This window comes from Dromaius novaehollandiae, chromosome W (assembly GCF_036370855.1).
Source record: "Dromaius novaehollandiae isolate bDroNov1 chromosome W, bDroNov1.hap1, whole genome shotgun sequence".
NCBI classification, from domain to species: Eukaryota; Metazoa; Chordata; class Aves; order Casuariiformes; family Dromaiidae; genus Dromaius; species Dromaius novaehollandiae.
In genome coordinates this window covers 15,937,363-15,951,180 of record NC_088130.1, presented here as the reverse complement: position 1 = coordinate 15,951,180, position 13,818 = coordinate 15,937,363, and the positions used below count along the sequence as shown (strand labels likewise).

The 13,818-nt window shown below is 45.0% G+C and overlaps 1 protein-coding gene across 3 annotated transcripts in view; it reads right to left on the bottom strand.

Annotated features, from left to right (window-relative positions):
- The window catches only part of LOC135324445 (BDNF/NT-3 growth factors receptor), a 201,948-nt gene extending 188,712 nt beyond the window's left edge, over positions 1 to 13,236 (bottom strand). For 2 of the 3 annotated variants that reach the window (XM_064500812.1, XM_064500813.1), the window contains exon 1: positions 13,054 to 13,235. The gene's annotated coding sequence lies outside the window, so the exon portion shown is untranslated. Of the gene's footprint in view, positions 1 to 13,053 lie in introns of all 3 variants that reach the window. The other variant, XM_064500814.1, reaches the window with a different exon arrangement.
- Between the last annotated feature and the right edge of the window lie 582 nt (positions 13,237 to 13,818).

The window sequence follows — 13,818 nt, the reverse complement described above, 5'->3', positions numbered from 1 at the left end:
TGAATTATGAGGGCAGGAAGAGAAGGCAGGTTCTGCACTTTAAAACAGTGCTTAAATAGCTCAAAAAAAGATTTCTCTCTAACTTTCAAATCTGGCATGTCCATATTCTTTCTCTTGAAATGGAAACATTTGGTCAGCAGAAATACGCCTCCCTAACTTATTTGATTTACTCTATTTTCTCTAGATTAATGTACATTAGGGTATACTACTCCATTTGGAGCTATAAGGACACGCTGCGAAACCAGCCGCACACTAGTCTTAACGACATGGAGGCAAGCACATAACACTGTAATGCAGCTCCAGAAGTATTTCTGTTGCCAGAAAACTCCCTTTATAGGAAACATATTTTCTTAACACTCCAAAAAATAAATCAATTATATGTTTAGTCCTGGTTCATACAGCTGGGGAAAAAGTTTTGAAAATTAATAAACATTCCCTGGTGAAATGTTTCTGAACTTTGGGAAAACATTTTACTCCAAGTTATTTTTTCACCAGATCTTTAGGGGAAAAGGCAGCACACTCCAGACATTGAACTATCAGTAGATGAATTACCATTTCATGACAGGTCAAGTATGTCCCTAGTCTACACTACTGTGAGGGCTGTATGTAACATCCACAATTTAAAAACTGAAAAGTTCCCTGGTGCTGTATTTTCTAACAAACTCAAGTGTTAGACCAAGTTCATCAAAAGGTATGCTAAAGCTTATGGACATTTTCAGCACACCTGGGCTGATTTATGGTTATGCATCAAAATCATGCAAAATTTGCAGGCTTGACACAGTACTTGATGAAAGTTGGCAGATTCAAATGGGTTTCATTTGCAGTCCCACTGAAACCAAACTTAAAATAAAGCTCAAGGGGTGTGAACTCACATAGTTTGAAAGTGAAGCACAGAGCTATACAACGTTGCATATCAGGAATGCCAGGTTTCAGACAGATGTAGGGACCAATGATATAACCTTCACTCAAGCAAGAAATCTTTGTACGTAGGACCAAGCTCCCCCTAAGACAGAATATCTGTAAAATATCTAACAGCAGGCTAATGAGCATAATATATCTATACCAGCAGCAAGTTCTTTACAGATATACAGGCTCAGTCCTATTCCAATTTATTTTATTTTGCTGTCTTCATCTTGCATGATCAGTACCAGATTTCAGAAGGCCAATCTTGAGAAACAAAACTTCTACCACTAAAAGAATACTCCATATCTCAGAAAAGAGCCAGTCTCCAGTAAGTCCACTGTGGACCTACCTAGAATTGAGCAGTCGTATAAACAGGTGCTCGACTCTTTGGCTGTCTGGCATCTCCTGACAAATTCACAGCAAGTCCTGAACTTGAAAAAAAAAAAAAAAACCCTATGAATCATTTTGTCCTTCACAAACAATGAAAAACTGATGACCACTATCACAGGCTCCTTAAGTCATCCTTCTTTAGGTTTTTTGCCTCTCATTTAGAGGATTTAATCATGAGTCAGAGGATTACAGGAGGGAGCTTTCCATATTCCAGTAGAGCAGCTCTAAGGCTGACAGAATTAACACTGGGATGTTTCTTCGCAGCCACAGGCACACAAATTTTTTGAGCATATTCTTCGCTACACATATCCCACATTCAGATAATGCACTGTTCAGGGCTATCTGGAACTAAGTATGTCATGGCCAAGGTCACACATCGGAGTTAGTTTCAAGGATTCCCTCATCTTGATCTGCGACCGTTTCAACTGCCAGGAGACAGCGGGACTCAGACGTTCTGCTCCGTGCCAAGATACTATGATTATCCAATTAGTAGTATCCAATTAGTAGCATGCAGTTGCCATCGGGAATTGCTTCTCCAAAGCCAACATCCTAAACCAGCCGCGCCAACCCACCGGCTTAATGTGGCAGGACACTGGAATTTCGTGGCGACCCCAAGCTTGCTTTGGCATGGCAAGGGCCGATCCACGCTCTTGCTAAAAACTGCAACTCCCTGGAAAATGGAAAGCCTGTGCCCTGCCAGCCAACCTTAGTTCGCTCCTTACAGCACGCAAATGTTAAGGCAAAAGTACAAATAAATGAATATGACTGCAATGCAGAGTTTAAGAGAAGAGTTACTATATTTAGAGACAGGGAAAATGAAACATAATGCACCCCTGGGCTAACTTTACCTCTGCTTTGGCTTCAAGGTGTTTGTTTTGTTCTCTTCAAATAGCAGACTACCAAATCAAGCTAACACTCGAGACATTTCATGCAGCTCTCCAGATTTGGGATTCATGCCTTTGACAAATTCCACCTTCAGAATTACTTTTCTCAAAACAAACGCAAAGCTTATTTACCTATTTCCTACATGAGGATCTCTATTCAGAGTCCTGTTCTCTCCCCTGAGCTTCATGCAGTCTGTAAGTTTGACACTTTAGCGAGATACAAATTTTTAGCATTTCTCCAGAGGGCTGCTGGCAGGACTGTTGATATTACTTGAAAACGGTCCACAAGAATTATCAAATCAGAATTATCAAATCTATCAAAAACATTTATTTCTAAAGGTGCATCTTAATGACTGGTCCTATGCTTCAGCTGTCCACAAAAAACATTTCACCCACTGCATATGAAATCACCTCTGCAGACTGGCAGGAAGGGGCTTAAATTCCCATACTCCTTTCTAATCTATACCCACTAAAAAAATGACACATTAAATATATTCACAGAAGGAAAGCAAGGAAAGTGGCTGTTTATTAGTCTTTGACAGAGAGTGGACATAAGAGCAAACGAACACTTTTTTCTTTAAATTTGGCTTGCTAGGAAGAAAAGGCATCTTGAAGGAACAGATAGATGTTAACAAAAGTATGTGACACTTCTTTCTCCTATAGAATCATTTAGTGTGGTGATTTTTCAAAGACTTGTAACACAATCTCTCTCTTTCTCAGCACTTGCACAGACCACTCCTGTAGCTGTCACCGGCCTTGATGCAAACGAGACTGGCAAAACATCACTGCCATAGTAGCGCAGTTAGCTTGTGCCTAACCCTCCTTTAGACAGATCTTTTTAGGTCTTTCAGTGAATCAAAACATTGAAGCAACTTGGTTGATGTCAAAATCTTTGGATTCTGTTCTTCCTGGCACCTCTACTCACGCAGGCACTTTGTGGAACGGATGTCTTAAGTGACCTGTGCAACCTTCAGAGTTAGATAAGCACTTGCTGACATAATTCAGTATGTCTTTCAACATTTTAAGTCCTTTTCCTGTCTTCAAGTTTTGACACGTTCAGTATTCTCTGACTCTTTGATTCAACAGAAGAAATTCCTGTTGAGGTCAGTCTTCCTCCCAGGTATATTATTTCCACTGTCTAATATTAATATTTGGCTTTATGCAGTTGAAAATTACTAGTTCTTGGAATGTCAAATACTCTGTTCCGGCTTTTCTGATATTCACTGGATCATCAAGACATATGTCCATACCTGCTACACTTTCCTTTGGCTATTTCACTGCATGCAATACACCTCCAGCCAAATACAGTTCAAAAGGTAGTACTTCCAAATGATGGAGCAAAACTGCAAAGCTTGAAGCCATCTATCCAGGAAAATCCATCCATATCCTGTTAATGCATTAAATTTGCTGAATAATTTGACTCCCGACATCTCAAACAACATTCTCCTTTTCATAAGCCAGCAAAAATGTTCTTTCTTCTGTTTTTATTTAAGTCTTGAGAGTCTACATATGGTCATAATCGCCATCCTTTTTTCTCTGCAATTATTAAATAGAGAACCCAATTTGTAGATGTTTTTCTATTCTTCAAATGATACCATCTGCTGCCATGGTTCACAATTCATTCTCTAGCCTCTTTCTCAAGGCCTGTGAAACATTTTGTGTAGCCCTGACCACAGATCTGCATCTTCTTCAAGCCATATCTTGTCTTTTAATGGAAGACATACACAAATACATCTTCACATTATGTTACTGAAACGTTCCAAAAGGGCAATAGCTTGTCTTTCCGAATTTCTATGACACTGATCCTCTTGATGTTTACCTCACCCTTCTAGGCCCAAAACAGGTCACCACCTTCTGTATGTCAACACCTATTTTACCATTTATATTTAACTGATATATTTTCCAGGGAGCATTTCAACAGCAGTAAAATTGCCTCTCTGTTAAAGCATTTCACAGGCACTCTTTACTCTTCCACATTTATGTGCTCTGTGCAGTTCCCTATTTCACTTTCTGTTACCACATTTATTTCCATTCCATTTTCTGTCCTGTACATGCCAATTCTACTCATTTTAATTGGCCAATCTTTTGAATTTATAGCTTCTTCCATTATTATTCCTAAAGACAGGACTTCCTCTTCACTTGAGGAATCCTGTTCTTTACCGAAATATGCAGCACATGTGAGAAACTGCTTGTAGTAAGTGTAGTGGTGTGTTTATTACACTTCCTGCACGTTTGTCAGTAACTTGAGCATTTGTAATGCTCATGTCGAGTGCCACACCACCGCCACTGCTTCTGTGACTTTCCATGTTCCTGTACTTGGCCAATTAAATTTCTGGGAAATTCTCTCTTGCAATGGTACACACAGTCAAAGGTTCTTTCTTTCAGATTTTTGTTTGTATTTCTGTTTGCTCTGTTGCTTGCCCTATACACATTACTTTTTCTAAAGTGAGATCAACTTCACTTAGGACCCATTCAGGGACTTCTGTATTGCTATGCTTCAGGAAAACCTACTTTTTCGAAAGTGTTAATTTTGCATTTTTAACATCATTTAAAATCTTTGACCATCTTCTCTACCATTCTCCCTTCAAACTATGTTCTCAACCTACATATACCTCTTTCACAAGCTGACATCTTTTTTCTATGATGGTCTTCAAATCATTTTTTTTGCAAAAAGCCGCCTTCTCCTTACCCCCCATTACTTTCATGGTGTTCATCATTTATCTTTACAGCTCATCTCTGCCATTACTTATGAATAGAGTAAAATTTTTGTCATCCTCCAGCCCATTTATCCTCATGGTTTTCACAACCACTCCACACTCGTGCACACCTTCCAGCATTGCACTAATTTACACACCTCTCCCCAGCTCTCAGGATGGGTGAGGCATTCGCCTGCAATCACACAAGATAGGGCTGCTCTCTCCTAAACCTCCCACTTCAGATACCAATTGTAAAGAGCAAAACTACTTCAAGATAACCTGTTTATTATTCTACTTTGGTGTCTTTATGCCACATGTGGATTTGTGCCAATTCAAAACATTTTCAAAACACCTAACCTGAAAAGTTTGGTCTTTCATATACATATATAAATGCATGTAGCATATGCAGTATTTAAAAGATGCTTACATTGCTATCACCCTAAACTCAAAAATACTTCAGCACGTGCTTAAGTACACTACACAGTTAGTCACATATGAATCAATATAACTGCTGCTAGTAGAAGAGTTTGGTATATGTCTTTACAATGTGAAGATCAGTGTATGCATATTGTATTGCAAAACCAGTCTTTAAAAATTAGGAAGAGGCAAGACTGGAAGGGAGAATAGGAAATGAATAAGCGATAGATGATTCACCTCCCTGTGCAAAAGAAGCAACTTCGTCTTCCTGAACTAGACCCATATTCAGCACATAGGTTCAGCAGAAAAAAGAAAAAAAAAAAAAAAAAAAAAAAAGAAAAAGACGTGTCTGCGTCTAGTGGGAGAATTGGAGGAATTGGAACAGATTTGGAGGAAATGCTGGGAATAATGTCCCACTGTTATCCAAGAGTGCCAGGTTCAATTCTTTCCTCTTCCTAAAGGAATGTGATCCCAGCCTCTCGAAAGGTACCCTCCTATAAAGCAATCTGAGGCAGGCACGCTCAGCCTTACCTGCTCATGCTGTTCTCATTTTTGCTGTAATTGCACATCCAGCGGAGCAGGAACAGGACCCAGTTGTCTCACTACACAAATAAGCATCATGGTCACTTAGCTAAACAGACAGTCCTGCTCCCTGACTCAAAAGCATATTTAAATAATCCACACCAAGCAAGGCAACTCTGACAGCAAGAATCAAGGCAAATCCACATCTGTACGCCATACAGGACGGTAGTTAAGATGCTGACATGCAAGACCTTGGTTCATACCCACGCTCCGATTCAAGGAGAACGGCCCTCGACATACTCTGCCGAAATGTTTTGCTTGGGACCACACGAACATCTCACTCCCCGGCACGATGCTGCTCGCTAGCGGGGAGCCCCTGCTCTTCCCACTCACCTCCACACACGCAGCCCCCGAGGTTTCTCGTGTCGTCTGCAACAGAGTCAGGGGGACGCCTCCACCGGATAATTCGCGGGGGAAATCTAATTTTGGCCTTCTGAATCACTCCCTGGAAGAAGCGGGCTCTCCGTTGTAGGCAGGAGCGTAGCCAGCTGAGCTAACGCAGCTCGTAGGGACTCGCCAGATTTTAATCACTGTGGCCTGGGACAGTCCTGGCCATGGTTAGCAAGTCCAGCACATGACACTCACAGCATGTGCTGCAAAAAGTCCCTCCATGCATGCCCATTAAGTCTGATGTGCACAGTATATATATGTGATTTATCCACATATGCTCACTGTGCTGTCTGGCATTTAGAGAGTCAGACAGTTGTTACAGAAGTATGGGAAAAGTCACATCCTATATGTTCATCATATGGAATACAGCATCTGACTGCGTAATGTGGAATATCCATGTTACACAGGCTATCTGCTTGATATTGCCCTAATTATTTTTATATGTATGGTTCAGAACTAAAAAAGGTAAAAATTACTTCATTTAAAATCTTACACCAAAAGATTTCTTTTGTCTTAACTGCCAGACCAAGAAGAAAAAAAAATAACTTGCCCAGCCCTAATTACAGCCCTATTAACAGATTCTTCCATAAGAAGCTTAGAAGTGTTATCATTGCTTTTCTGTTTCAGCAATGGACTAACTTTGATTAACGCACTGTCCTTCTTTTATTTATATGTCAGACAAATGTGTATTCTGAACCACATATCCTCTATGAATCTAGTATGAGTTTCTATAGTGACTGCCTCTGTCACTGTTTTGCACATGGAACTACTATGCAGGTTCAATTAAATATGGAAATTACCTAAAGCTTTGTAAAACCCCTGTAAAATACCCAGTCTCAACTTCCTGTTGCCTCAACACACTTACTCTTCACACAGTAGGAAAATGTTTGGGATCCAAGAAAAGCTCCAAGCCAAACACAGACGAAATTACGGACTAACAGTCCTCAAAACTATCCCTGCTCTTCCAAACTTAAAAAAGGCAGGAAAATGCTTCGGATCAAAGTTTTTTTAATCTGTAGCATGTGTTCTCTAAACTCCCCTATACGTGTAAAATGCTAATTCCGTTGAAGTTTTGCCACCAACTTTAACAAGGCCAGAATATGAGCCTCGGCTTCCCCTTAAAATAAAAGGCATCTCAAAGTACCTTGCTGGAACAGGACCAGGAGGCTTAGCAAAAGGCTGGTTCACGTCACACCATTCAGAGATTACGATAGCTCAGACTGCCTTTACAAATGCCTTGGGCCTTGTGTCTGCCTTGTTCTACTTTCTCTTAGTTCTGTAAAAAAGTCTTGTTTCTTCAGACCTTGGCTAGAACCAAAGCATATTGACCTGAAATCTGATCTTCAAGGATTTATCCTATCGATGACAACACAAGTCAGAAACAAGAGCAGCTGAATTGGTATTAAACATATTTAACAGTTTCAGCTATAACTGTTGTCGATAATCATCACTCAATGCAGGTCATTTTCCTTCCAGGAAAATAAAAAAAAATGCATATTCACAATAAAATTGCCATGGCATAGCTCCTTTCCCATAAGTGCATTATGACTCTGCAATGCTATGGCTAATAGTAGCTATATAAGACACAAGATCTCCCTATACATATGCCAGGGGGGTTAGTTTGGCTTGCTTTATGCAGTTTCTGAAAACTTAGGCTCGCGATCAAAAAGGAATTAAGGTGCATCCCCAATATATTTGATTTCAATAGGAACTATGTGCCCTCATACATTCGTATAAGTAGATCTTAGCAAATGTAAACATCATTCAGTAACAGTATCCATATCCCAGGCAGTACAGGCATATTGCTTTCAGGCCTCTTTGAATTTATTTCTCCATTTCAAATGCACATAAATGATAAATTAATACAATCAGTGCTTCACTTATTAAAGAACAGTTTTCAAAGAGAGGTTTTTCCAAACATAACAAGCTAAATATACATCTACCATCACTAAGGTATTGAGAGGGTTTTTAAAGTTCTCTGCTCTGCTTTCATCATTTATTTTGCTTCATTACCTACCACTCTCATCCAGCTCAGGCAAAGAAACTCTGCTAGCTACCTTTGCTGACACACTGCTAGATACTGCTGCACTGAGAGGTGATGAACACTGGAGAGCAAGAGAACTGCGGTCCGAAACGAGCAGGGTTCCCCCTGCCCCCTTTCTTTAAAACATAACTCAAAATGGAGAAATAAAACAATTATTTGGTTTTTTCAAGTTTTGGTTATGCAATGGTTTAAAATCCAGAATCTTGTTAAGCTGCTTCCTCCCTTACACTTTCAGCATAATAAAAAAGAGAACCTGAAAAATCTGGAAATGCCATGCTAAAGTTATCAGAGGGTCGACTCCTGGGCCTTCGGCTTTCTCACTAGTATGGAAGGGAGAAGAAGTTTCTTAAAAACAACATATTCGAGACCAAAGCCTCAGATTCATACAAATGGGCTTCAGTTTCATGTATAAACCCCAAATCTCTCTTAAAATTCTTGGGTGAATAGAGAGAGAAAATCAGAGGCGGTGTTTTGCAAGCCCAACCCAGCACAAGGCTGAGCACCTCCTGAAGGGTGCTGCCCTCCTCCAGGACCTCCGAGGGCCCCCAGGGACCCCATCAGTCCTCACCCACTGCAAGGACATGGACTACAGCAAGGGATGCAAAAGGTTACCTGGGAGCAAAAAGAAACCGTCATGCATCAAATGGATATTTGAGGGGTTTTCAAAGCCTGGAAGTTACAAGACTGATTTTCATAATGCTTACTTTCAACGTACCTTAGCCAACTACCAAGATCTTTAAAGGAAGATTAAGAAAAAAGATTCCTAAAAGGAGCTATTGTATCACAACTGTCCAAATTCCCGTTAATAATTTGCAGCCTGATGCCTCCTACTTTATTGTATCATTCCAAATCACCAGAAATAACCTCTAAATCCAGCCAAACCGTGCTGTCCTACACTGCCCAGAGTAGCTTTCAGGAGGAAGGGGATGGGGATCGAGAAGCCTTGTAGACAGCTTTATATTATATTTAATCTACAACAGAGTCTAGAAATCTAGAATGAGAGAGACCCAAAATACTAACATCACCGAGCTTCATATGATTTTAAACGTGCCTTTTTTTTTTTAGCACAAGCTCACATGACTTGTTAAATAATTTACTCTATAAATTACTTATCCTGTCTTATTTATTAACAATTCTAGAGTGCTTTATATAACTGCATTAGAAATTTACTTTGTGGTTTTGAAACGTACGCAATACACAATCACCTCTCTCCTTTACAAGGGAAGAGCTAAAAAGTCACCTCCTATTTTGTTGGCAGGCAGTTCTTCCTGAAGCACGCCAATTAATTTCAAACCTCATTCACCTGAATAATCATAAGTCAACATATTAATGACTTGATATTAGAGCTGCTAAACTAGGCCACCAACATACTTGCACTGCAAGAAGATACTTCAATAGCAAGAACTATGAACAGTCACATACCCTGGGAGGTACGAACAGTACATTTTATTTAAGAGAAAATTGTTAGATCAGTCCTTCTAGAAAAAATCCTGGAAAAATTTAAGTGGCTTATTTACTATCCTATTAAGATTTTGCTCAAGTGATCTTGCTATGAAATGCTTATGCACCATTGTGCCTACACGGTATGGATTTAACAACATCTGTACGTTCATGTTGCCCTCACCAGTCTTGCTCTGACTGTGAGCTTCAGCTCGCCAATGGCTGATATCATGATTTTAATTCAGGGCCTCACTTTGGAGATCGGCTTCTCTCTAATAACCTCAGCGCTACAAAGTTAGTGTGATCAAGCTCTGTTATGATAAGCAATCTTAGCACAGGCACACGCCTTCCAGATCAAGTGCAGCCCATGTCGGTACCCTAAGCAAGGGGACAAAAATCCCATTTTATTAGAGGCTGAGGATCTCCAAACACACAAACGTGCAAAAACCACGAGGGAAGGAAAGAGCGAGGACGATGAGTAAGGAAAGCACCAGGCAGAAACATTCCTGTGCCCTCCCACACCAAGTTTCAGCAGCCGGGCCTCGCGGGCCTGACGCACAGCGCTCCGGAGGGCTTTCTGCTCCTTTCAGCCCGTCGGGACGGGGACCCACCAGGAATAAAATAACACCTGGGCCGTTCAGGAGCGCCGGGGTTAAGCTCAAAAATGCCATTTACCTACGGGTGGAAAAAGATGTCTCGGTACCAAGTGGTCGAGAGGGTCCGACGCGTGGGATGGCAGCGCTGTTGCTCCTGCCAACACCCAGCCGTCCTTCCCACCCCTCCGGAGCGGGAGGAAGGCCCTTGCGGCCCGTCCTCCTCCCCTCGCACCCTGCCTGCTCAGCGCCATCCACCTGGCCGGCAGCCAACCCTTTGCACCAGCACGGGTTTCACCAGCCTGACCTAGCCGTGCTGTTATCCCACCAGCAAAACGCCTAGTGCAAATGCCCTTCTTCCCAGGTGAAAGTCTTGGCCAAATGCCCAGGGAGTCATTGGAAGTTGTGCCTAGGGTTGCAGGATCCACTCCAACCAAGAGCAGGGCAGAAGCAATAAATGAGGCGCCGGTCTCAAAAGGCATTCAGGAAATACGCAGGAATAGATTACTAGAAATTAAGTGTCCTACGCTCTTCTCACTCTCATTTATACCCGGAGTAATTCCACCGGAGATCAATGGAATTGTGCTCCTGCAACTACAGAGCACATAACAGAAAAATCAGGCCTGAAGCTTCCTAAGCAAAACGCAATGCTACGGCCTCTCAAACTGGTTTCATACCTAAAATAAAGAAAGATGTGCAGTGCTGAAAAAGATGCATTTTCACATTCTGTATCCACCGTATTAGACCAGCCTCCTTACGCATTTATTGTTTGCTGACTTCCCACAATGAAATAACACGACAGCTACAGGAGGCCAATTTTTAATTTATGCCTACAAATTAATTAAAGGGCTGTTCATGTTTTATGCTGAAGTATGTTAAGAAAGACCATCTTAAATAAGTGCAATAGCTTCTCCTGAGAAATCCATGACTCAAAAGTATTTTTAGACCACCAGACACAACAACATGCAGTGTCACAGAATGATACAGTAAAAACTGGAAAGAACTGTGAAGATAGACAGCGATGCTGAAAAAAATACAGGGAAGAATAAAAATCAAAAGAATCAAGGCAAAATGACTAGACATGTTTTAAGTTGATCATGGCTGGCATACATATTTATGCATGCATTTTTTCTCTGGCCTTTTAAACGGAGTTTAAATTCTAAGGGGAAATTGCTGAGTTACCTCCAAATTGAAAGTCCTGGATAATAAGGCTAGCAAAGCCCATACATACGAGCAGTGATGCATGGCTCGAAGCAATTTTTTTTTTAATGAAGCAATCCACAGAATATTAAACAAACATCTGAAATGGTAACTGCTGTAACAACTCAGAAAGATTGTTTCGTTCTCTTAGGTCCTGAAAACCTACTGAAGGTAGGCCGTATATGAGTAGCAGAAATGAACGTCTCCAGCTCCCTCCCATATATTACACATCCACGGGGAAATGCAGCAAACTGACTAGAACAAACTGCAAAAAGGTAGCCCAAAGGCTAGAATTAATCTAAAGTCACACCAAATTTCATGGCATTTCTACATTGTTTCTAAAAGAAACTGAAGAAGAGGAAGAAGAAAGAGAAGGGAAACACTGAGAAATCTGTAGAAATTTGGGGGAAAATATTCTGGTATCTTTTATATTAAAAATGTCATGGGAAACAATCCAGAAACAGCAGGGTCTGGGAAAGATGGAGATGGACAAAACAGCTTTAGAGGGCTTTCCCCCCCACTCCCAATCTGTCATCTACACGTCCAGTATCCAAAATTTTTGCTCAGCAGGAGTCTTTGCAGCTCTTCTCAGGCAAAAAAATATGTCGCTGTCAGAGTGCAGGGCTCTCAGAGGATGCAGGGTTGGACGCAGAAAGCTACAGAACTCCCTCACCGAAATCGGCTGCAGGCAAGCAGGGATGGAGATGACACGCGGGTAGGGCGAAAAGACACAACTTCTTGCCCCTTCCTCACTGTTAATGAGGGATGCCTAATGCTCAGCGGCGGCTGACAGGCAGCGCCAGGCTAATTCCCCCGCAGGCTCGGTAGCTGCTCCTTCCAGGCACCTTACGCGAGCGGAGCCGGCTCGCACGCTGATGGCCGGGGAAGAGGAGCTGGCTCGCTCTCCCTTCCACCGGGATGGGCTGCACCCCTTTTCCTTTAAGAAGAAGGGCATACAGAAGCGGCGAGAGGGGGAAAACTGCCACCAGAGCTCTCCGGAATAAACGGAGGGAAAGTGGGGGGGAAAAGAAGAAGAATCCTGCCCCGTTTGCCGCCGACGCGCAGCCGGGGTCTGGGCGGCGCGGATGCCCGCGGCAGCGGCGGCGGAGCGGAGCGGAGCGGGGCGGCTGCGCGCTGCCGCCGTGCGCGGCTCTTTCCGCGCGGTACCCGCCGGCCCGCGAGCGAAGTGCGCGCCGCCCGCCTCGCCCTCCTCGCCGTCCCCGGGAAATCGCCTCGCGGGCGATTACGACGCATCATCTGCGGGCTCTCGGGGCTGCATCTCGGGGAGCCGAGCCCAAACCGGGTCCCGCCGGGCGCCCAGCTAGCGCATCTGCGCGCCCGGCAAGTGCGCCGCGGCGCAGGCGACTTGGCCGCCGCCCGCCCGCCCGCCGCCCCCGCGCCCCGCGCCCCGTCCCCGCCGCCCCCGCGGCTCCGGCCCGGTCCCGCCGCCCCCGGCCGCCGCAGGCCGCGTCGGGGGCGGGCGCGGGGGAGGGGGGCGGCCGGGCCGTACTCACATCTCGGTGACATTGTCGCCCTCGGCGCTCCGCTGCGGCACGGGGAAGGAGACGATGCCCGGCGCCGGCTCCGCGCACCAGATCCGCCAGGAGCTGCAGCGGCAGGACGCGGGGCAGGCCAGCGCGCCGCGCCAGCAGCCCAGCACCAGGCAGCACCAGCCCCAGAGCCGGGCCAGGCCGGGCCCCGGCCGCCGCCGCCGCCAGCACCCCATGCCGCCCCGCCGGCTCCGCGCCGCTCCGCGCCGCCCCGACGGCCGCCGCCTCCGCCGCCCGCTGCGGCCGCCGCGGGTGCGCAGCCTCGCGCGGCGGGCGGCCGGGGCTCACATGGGCGCGCCGCGTCTCCCGGCGGCTCTGCGCGCCCGCGGGGCTCGGCGGGGCGGCGCGGCGCGGCGCGGCGCGGAGCGGAGGGCGGCGGCGAGCGGGGGCACCTGCCCGCGGCGGCCCCGGCCCCGCGGGGCGCGGGGCAGGTGGCGGCGGGGCGCGGAGCGGAGCGGCGCGGCGCTCCTACCTGCGGGGGCTCCGCGGCCCGCGGAGGGGAGGGGAGGGGAGGGGAGGGGAGGGCGCAGCCGGCGGCGGCGGGGCTCGGGGCGCCGTGCTCGCCGCCCTACGCACCGTCTCCTCCTCCCTCCAGCTGATAATAAAGCAGCCCCGGCGCCCGCTCCAGCCCAAGCCCAGGGGCTGCCGGCAAAGTGACGTGGGGCTGACGCAGAGAGGGGCAGAAACTCCACAAAATGAGCCTGAAATCCAAAAAAAAAAAAAAAAAAA